The sequence below is a fragment of the Bos grunniens genome, chromosome 5 (genome assembly GCF_055505025.1).
Source record: "Bos grunniens cultivar Pamir isolate PY7600 chromosome 5, Bosgru_T2T1.0, whole genome shotgun sequence".
NCBI lineage: Eukaryota > Metazoa > Chordata > Mammalia > Artiodactyla > Bovidae > Bos > Bos grunniens.
In genome coordinates this window covers 75,411,286-75,420,205 of record NC_141169.1, presented here as the reverse complement: position 1 = coordinate 75,420,205, position 8,920 = coordinate 75,411,286, and positions in this window count along the sequence as shown.

The following is an 8,920-nucleotide window of genomic DNA, read 5'->3' as shown; positions in this document are numbered from 1 at the left end:
ATACCGTTTACTGACTGAGTGCATCCGGGTGTTTGCTCATGCCATTTCCTCCACTGGAAACACGTCTGTAACCTGGAAAGATCTAGGTCCTCCTCCAAAGCCCAAAGCAGACAAAACCTACTTAAAGAAACCTTCCAGAGTCCTCCCCAGAGGGTTCTTCCTGGCCTGTATCCTTCTACCAGATTCTGATGACTAGACTGTGGCTTTCCCGAGTACATCTACATATCCTCAGTGTCCTGAGCGAGACCTAGGCTTGAGTGGGCAGAGGTGAATTGCATTCTGAATGAAAGTAGAAATTAAAAAGCAGGGGTTGTCTTTTGGACTCTGTGCAAGAGGGAAAGGGTGGGATGATTTGGGAGAATGGCATTGAAACATGTATAATATCATATGTGAAACGAAACGCCAGTCCAGGTTCAATGCATGATACAGGATGCTCGGGGCTGGTGCACTGGGATGACCCAGAGGGATGGTATGGGGAGGGAGGTGGGAGGGGGGTTCAGGATGGGGAACACGAGTACACACGTGGCGGATACATGTTGATGTATGGCAAAACCAATACAATATTGTAAAATAATTAGCCTCCAATTAAAATAAATAAATTTAAAAAAATAAATAAAGGCAGGATTTTCAAAAAAAGCAGGGGTTGGTGGAGAATGGTGCTCAAATGCACACCGAGGCTCCTGTGAGCCTGTTTATAGGAAACCTGGATTTTTCTGCAATGGCTTATCCCTGTTTGACCACACATCCTTTTCTCAACAAACAGAGGAAGCTGAGGGAATGGCAAGGATTCAGCTCAGAAGGGACCGGAGGAAGGAAAGCAAATGCTGTTTCCTGCCTGGTGATTGTGGAGAGCAGTGATTCACTGTCGAGAGCTTGTGATGCTAAGGGTTTTTTTTCGGTCACTCTTTGTAGCGTGTAGGATCTTAGTTCCCCGACCGATGATCGAACCCATGCTCCTTGTGCTGGAAGTGCAGATACTTAACCACTGGGTCACCAGAGAAGTTCACTGAGGTCTTTATAAACAGTTACAAATTTAAATTTAATTTTACATCCACTCCAGGAGGGAGGTACCCATTTTAGAAATGAAGACATCAAGGCTAAGGGACTTCACTGGACGAGCCACAGGTGGTCCAGTGGCTAAGACTTTGCGCTGGCATTGCTGAGGGGCCAGGGTTCAATTTTTGGTCAGGGAGCTAGAACCCACACACTGCAAATAAGAGTTTACAGGCCATGGCTAAAAATCCCCCATGCCATAGCAACTAAGACCTAGAGCAGCCAAGTAAATATATAAGAAAAGAAAGAAATCAAGGCTCAGAAGAGAAACAACTTATCTAAGATCTCAGAGATACAAAGAAAAATAGAAGCCCAGGTCTGACTCTAAAGTCCTTTCTTCATCATTCTGATACATGTCCAAGGGGAAGGGGGTGGGAGGGGGGCTGGAACACCAAGGTCCAAGTTCTCCCTCCCCATAAGGGCCTGCTTCCCTAGGATAGAGGTCATGGGGCACCCTGGACCCTGGAGAGCCTGTGGAAGGACAGGAGGAGTGAAGGGTATGATTCTATCAGAAGAGAACTTGGCCATTTGCAATTCATTTACTTTTTTATCATGTGATTTTTCTGAAGAGGGGCAGAGTTATGATTTTATTATGTAGATAGGGAAACAGGCAAAGGCAGGGATGCGACTTCTCCCAGATCACACAACAAGTCAGCGAAAGAAGTAAGGCTCAAAAATCATTTCAGACAAGCTCCTGACAAGCAGACTCTCCTGCAGGCAACAACCACACACTCTAGACCTGGTACAAAGTACAAAACACAAAAGTGCAGAGTGCAGAACCGCCACGTGAGGGCTCAGGAGAAGGAGCAGAACAGGAAGACTTTGAGGGGAGTCAATAACCCTAAATATTCACTGGAGGAACTGTTACTGAAGCTGAGGCTCCAATACTTGGTTACCTATTTCGAAGAACTGACTCACTGGAAAAGACTCTGATGCTGGGAAAGAGTGAAGGCAAGAGGAGAAGAGGTCAACAGAGGATGAGCTGGTTGAATGGCATCATTGACTCAATGGGCGTGAGTTTGAGCAAACTCTGGGAGATAGTGAAGGACAGGGAAACCTGGTGTGCTGCAGTTCACGGGGTCGCAAATAGTTGAACACGACTTAGAGATTGAACAATGAACAACAACAAAACATGGATTTAACGATGGGCAGAGGACAAGTTTGTCTTTTTTTTTTTTTTTTTTTTTGTGGCTTTCCCTTGAAGGAAGCTGCAGTTCTGGGACAGATAAAAAGGACTGAAACTATGATAGAAAGCCTGCTATTTTTCTGGCCCAAAAGCAACCCCAGAGGACAGAACCCAGAGCAACCAGGACTGTGGGAGGAGAAATGGTTAAAGGAGAGAAAGAAAGGAAAAGCCAAATTCTGTGCACAATTTCTACACCAGTGTCTGATGGATCCTTACCACATAGCATTATACAGACTAAAAGAAGTCTGAGCTAAGATGATAGTTGCCTCTCATCACAGACAGGACAGATTTGCAATTTCAGTCTAACCAAGTGAATTGCCTGCTAAAGGGGGAAAAATTATTATTGGAGGAATATAATTGGGTTGGCCAAAAAGTTTGTTCAGGTTTTTCCATACCATCCAGGGGAAAAACCCAAGCTAACATTTTAGCCAACCCAGTAAAAGAATAGGGGTACCCAGGTGATTCAGTGGTAAAGAATCTTCCTGCCAATGTGGGAGTTGCAGGAGACACAGATTCCATCCCTGGGTCAGGAAGATCCCCTGGAGAAGGAAATGGCAACCCACTCCAGTACTCTTGCCTGGGAAATCCCATGGACAAGAGGAGCTGGTGGGCTACAATCCATGGGGTTTCCAAGAGTAAGACACGACTAAGCAACTGAACACACACACGTACACACACACGAAAAGAATCCATAGCCTCTTCAAGATAATATTCATAACGTCCAGGATATTTTTAAAAATTACTTGACCCAAAGGAAGGAAAATGTAATCCCTTCTCAAAAGAAAAGACTATCAGTAGAGGTCAACACTGAATGATCCAGATGTGGGAATTAATAAACAAAAATTTAAAGGCAGTTATTATAACTATGCTTGATGAGATAAAGGAAATTACATGTGTATGAAAAGATAGAAATCTCAACAGAGAAATAGAAAATACCAAAGGACAAAAAAGGAGCAAGAGAAAATTTTAGAACTGAAGTATATGGTATCTGAAATTCTAAAATGAAATGTTTGCACTTAATAACAGAATGGAGATGGCAGAGAAAGAGTGAGTTTAAACATAGATTTTAAAAGAAATTATCCAATCTGAGGAAACAAAAGAAAAAAGTTTAAAAAAAAAGCCTCATGGACTTGTAGGAAAACATTGAAAGGTATAAAGTTAATAGGTAATTGAGGAATTGGGTTCCCAGCTGAAGAGAAGAATGAAAGGAGTGGGGAAAAATATTTGAAGAAATAATGGCTGAAAACGTTTCAAGTTTAGTGAAAGAGCTAAATTTACACGTTCAAGAATGGACTTGTGGACACAACTGAGAAAGGAGAGGGTGGGATGGATGAAGAAAGTAGCAGTGACATATTTACACTCTCGTGTGTAAAACTGAAGGAGGAAATGGCAACTCACTCCAGTATTCTTACCTGGAGAATCCCACGGACAGAGGAGCCTGATGGGCTACAGGCCATGGGGTTGCAAAGAGTCAGACATGACCACGCGTGCACACACACATGTGTAAAATAGATAATGGGTGGGAAGTTGCTGTATAACACAGGGAGCCCTGCCTGGGCCTCTGTGAGGACCCTAGAGGAATGGGATAGGAGCAGGGAAAGTTGCTCACAAGGGAGGGGATATATATATACAGTTAGTGCTGATTCTGGTTGTTGTAAGGCAGAAACCAACAGAACATTGTAAAGCAATTATCCTCCGACTAAAAAAAAATAAATGGAACCATTGGAGATGCATTTTACAGAAAAACACAGAAGAATTTCTGTGAAGGACTTCCCTGGTGGACTGTGGCTAGGGCTCTCTGCTTTTACTGCTGAGGGTGCAGGGTCAGTCCCTCATTGGGAACTAAGATCCCAAAAGCGGTGTGGTATGGCTGAAAAAGCAGTTGTGTGAACCCCAAAGAATATAAGACAGTCTATATTCCCCAGACAGCCTAACACTTTCAAAATGGGCTCTGTAACAAAGCGGCTGGCAGGCAGACTACGTCTAACCATACATCATGGACTGCCCTTCATCAAAGTTGACTTGGAGCCTAATGAATTTAGCCCTCAGAAGCAATGGCCTGAGATATCACTGAACTGTCCTGAAGGGGACTCAGTGCCATGTCTCCTGGAGAAATATCTGGAATGCTTGAGTTGTGATCTCATGGCATGTGTCATGCTCTGAATCCACACCCAGTATTCAGTGCATTTGCTCCCATACCCATGTTTTATGGATCTAGGAATTAAGAAGTTAAGACAAGGCAGTAGATTTCATGATTACACATCATAAGCCCATCTCAAAGTTTTTGTTTTCAATGCCCATGACTCTGGAACGTTCTGGACTAGACATTTTAGTACTAAAGAGGGTACTACCTCTGTGAAGGCAGAACAGAAAGTTTCGTTGAAATGCCGTATCTGATTCCTCATGCTCCTTGATTTGTGGATAACAATGAGGTTATGGGTTGGATGTGGTAATGACCTTGGTTATCAAGAGAGATTTATACATTGCTACACAGGAGAGCAGTAGGAACATGAGTAGAACTCCACGGATTCCTTCTAGGAATCCTTCTTGGAAGACTGTGACAGATGATACAGGTTAAAAGAAAACTCCACAGTCTTACTGAACTGGAACCAACAAAGGGCTCAGGCTCCATAGGAGTGAATTTTCCTACAGGAAAGAGGAACACTGAGTGGAATCACCCTTAAGAACTGGTATCAAGGGAGCAGTGCTCCTGGAGGCTGGTGTCTACTGCACCTCCCTGTTGCCTGCGCATACATAATATACATGCAGAGTACTGAGAAAGGAGCCCAACGGAGCAGGAGATGCACTGGCATCGCCCTTCACCCCTGACATCCCTGCAAGATGCAGCAGGGGGAGGTGATTCATGTTTATCTCCAGCTGGGGAAGTGAGCGGTGCACTTACTGTGGTGTGTGGGGTGCTTGGACCCAGAACAGGGTGAGGAGAGTCATGTCTGTTGATCTAAGAGGGCATGTGTACATCCAGGAAGCACTACATCTGGAGCCTCTTGAACTGAGACTTTCTCTCAAGGGTTCAGGTCCCTATTACACATTATTCTTCCTCATCCTTCAGCCTGACCTATTGGTCCAAGAATACAGTCCTCTGACCCAAGTTATTCTGTGTCGTGGGAACTTGACACTGGGATTCCAGGTGCTTGGACCTAAGATCCTGCTGGCAGGGGCCTCTGGGGACAGACGGTGAGCTGTACAGGGGAACCTGTCCTGCTCCCTCTCCTTCATGAACTGTGTGTGTTTGGGGGCTTCTTTTCATTCTCTGACCTGGCCTGCATCCCTCCAGTGCACCCTCTTCTGTGCTCACTTAGCCAGACTCAGTTTCTTTTGCTCAGACACAGGGATCTAACTTGACACGGGGGTCACTGTGGAATTGCATCAACCACACAATGAGCTCAATGGGATCCAGCTCTAAGGATTCAGAGGATGTAGGGGTGGACACTGAATGGTTGTATCACTCAGTGTCTGAAACCCTGCCCAGGAGAAGTCTGTGCAGGATGGGAATTCTCCAGGAACTGATGAAGAAGTGACAAGGAATGAACTCAATTTCTAAAGGTCAGACAGATGCTGGCCATGACTGCTGACATCTTCAGGAAGGAATGGAAGGGCCGATTGAAACCTCAGGGAAACACGGGCTGAGAGGGAGTCAGAGTCAGAGGCACTGAGGACAGTCTTCCGAGGGAGGTTTGGACAAAAGTGTGGAGAAGGCTCTGCAGCATGTGGGGAGGGACTTAGGAGATGTCCTGGGATCATTTCCAGGTCCCAGGTCTCTGGCTTCCTGCCCTGGGCTCCAGGCATGGGAAACTGTTAGGTGCTCACATGCTCCACACGTAGAAACACAGAGAGTTGGTGCCCCGTGGAGCAGGCCCATGGGGGTGAGAGCCACACCCAGATGCTCCCCTCTCCTCCCTGGAGAGCAGGAGCCTGAGGCATCCCATGAAGGCTCCTCAGAAGGTCCAGGCAGGTGCAATCCCAGATGGGTGACCAGGTCAGAGCATGCCTTGGATGGACTTTCCCTCCTCCCCTGACCACTTGCCCCAGCCCTCAGTCCTGTTTCTGGGGGTGGAGTGAGCCTGGCCTCCAGCTCTGCCCTCAGGGGCCCCCAGGCCCCAGCAGAATAGTTTGGGCTGCATGTTTTATTGAAAGTATGTCCATTTGCCTGACGCACAGTGCAGTCAAGCAATACAAGAATGTCAGAGTTTGGAGCAGAAGAGTTTTATTGCGGGGCCATGCAAGCAGACAGGCGGCTCATGTGTTAAAAACCCCAAACTCCCCAAAAGCTCTCAACAAAGCCCTTTTATAGAAAAGTGAAGGGGGAGGGCCAGGTTAGTGGCAAACTTCCCAGTGTCAGATTATTGCTCTTGATAGTAGGTCATAATGTTCCTGTAAACCTCCAGCAAAGCAAATTCTCTGTTCTGACAAGAAAGGGCAAGGTCCCAAGGCTCAACTTTCACCCTGAGGTTCAGGTCCTAGCTAAAAGAAGGGTTTCCCTGTGAGGGCTGGTTACCCTCCAGGGAACCTTCCTCTAGCACTTAGTCTAAGCCCTCTCACCAGTACCAAGCCCTGCTGAAAAGGCAGATCTCAGCCACTGGTGCCCTTTAGTCTCCAAGCCTGCTCAGCTGTTAACACTGAGGGAGCCAGGCACCCAGCACCGAGCCAGCACTCAGGCTTCTCATTTAACCTGGAGAGATCATTGTATAGGAGCCATAGGAACACGTGTTGCAGCAAATGCCCTTCAGGTTAATCCCTAGCTCCCAACTGTTGCCCTTTAGAGAACAGCCCCCACCATAGAATGGACTTGAAGTGATGCTGTGCAATGTCCTTGCCACTTAACCCTGACCTCTGGCACCTGCTTGGGGTCGACAACTGACCTCAGCTGGACCAGTTCTTGGAACTTGAATGGAGTGACTGAAGCTGGTTAAAGCTGTCACCTTAATGACAGTGTCCAGTTACTCCAGTTGCTGAGGCCTCTGTGGACTGGGACCCATGGAGACCTCCACCACCTCAGGTCTCAGAGGTGGGGATGGATGAGAGGTTCACTGTCTTCCCAAGGATGGGCCCGGCCAGTGGGCAGCCAAGCGAGGGCTCTGCAGCCCTGCCGGTCACCGTCCCCAACCTGTCCCCCACCCTTCAGCTCACCTTCAGGCCTGAGGCTGGAAGGCCTGAAGGGCTGGGGAGAAGGCGGCCATCCCCCTCTTATAACACTCTACTCTGTGAGGACACCGCTGCCAGGCTGACTGTGGGAGGGAGGGCTCTGCGACCACCCACTCCTGGTCTCCTGCCGACAGTCTCCTCCTAACTATCTTGAGCTAAAGGCTGTGCATCCCCCGGCCCTTTTATGTGGAGGCTTTGGGCGTCTGTGGTCAGAGTCATGGCTGCCAGGGAAGAGCTGGAGGCGGGTGCTGCTAAGGTCGATATTCTTAAGGGTCATTTTAGTCCCCTGTGGGAAATAGACGGGTGGAGGTAGGGCAGTGCCCCAAGGTAAACACAGGAAGATGGTTCTGGAAGCTCCTGCAGGAGTCCTGGTGAAATGTGAAGGCAGCCTGGGTGAGGCGTGTGCTGTCTCTCTCTGCCCCTCTGTTTACAGCTGACCCTCTCTCACACCTGCACACAAGCCCTCTGCCCTCAATCACCCTTGGGTGCCCTGTGTCCATCCTTGTCCCTGGGGCTGGAGGAGGAGTATCCCCGTGCTCAGCCCAAGTCAGACGACACGGGCTCCCCCCGGTGTCCCATGGGGCTTGGTGGCTCCAGGGTCTGAAGGAAACGACTGGCTGGCAGGCAGGAGGAGCCATGGAGGATGTGCTCCCTTAGACCCTGGGAGACAGGCTCACGGGGAAGGAGCTCAGGCATCCGGAGCCCAGCTGAGCCCGTCAGTCAACACAAGGAAGCCTCAGTGAATCAGCTTGTATTTATTGAGCCAGAGTCTAGAGAACACTAGGTGGGGAAGAGTCAGACAGACCTGGAATATCTCATCAAGCACCAACCCCACCTGAGGAAGAAATGGATGCTCCAAGAGGCTGTGTCCGTTGGCCCCAGGCTGGTTGACTTCCTTGACTCACTGCAAAGTTCGTGACCTGTTGCTGTCTACTGCTTTCATTTTTCTTCCTTTTTTTCTAATCAACCTCAGTTCCCATGCAACATTTGGAATTTTGTGGGAACTTCACTGGTCTGTTGCTTCTCCCTGGACCCAAAGAGCCCCTGGCAACTTGTCAAATGTCTTATCTACTGTGTTGTCATCATCATCATAGCTGCTGTTTCCATCATTACCACCATCATTATTTAGGAGTCACTGCCTGAAGACCTACATAGATGTTTCTTCAAAGAAGACATACAGGTGACCAAGAGGCACATGAACAGATGCTCAGCCTCATTAGATATTAGGGAAGTGCAAATCAAAACTACAATAAGGTATCAGCTCACACCAATCAGAGGGAGCATTATCTAAATGTCTACAAATAATCAATGCTGGACAAGATGTATAGAAAAGGGAACCCCCCCTACACTGTTGGTGGGAATGTAAATTGGTACAGTCACTACAGAGGACAGTATGGAGGTTTCTTGAAAAACTAAAAATAGAGTTATCATATAATCCACCAATCCCACTTCAGGGTAAATATCTGGAAAGGGGAAAGCTCAAATTTGAAAAGATACATGCACCCCAATGTCCATAGG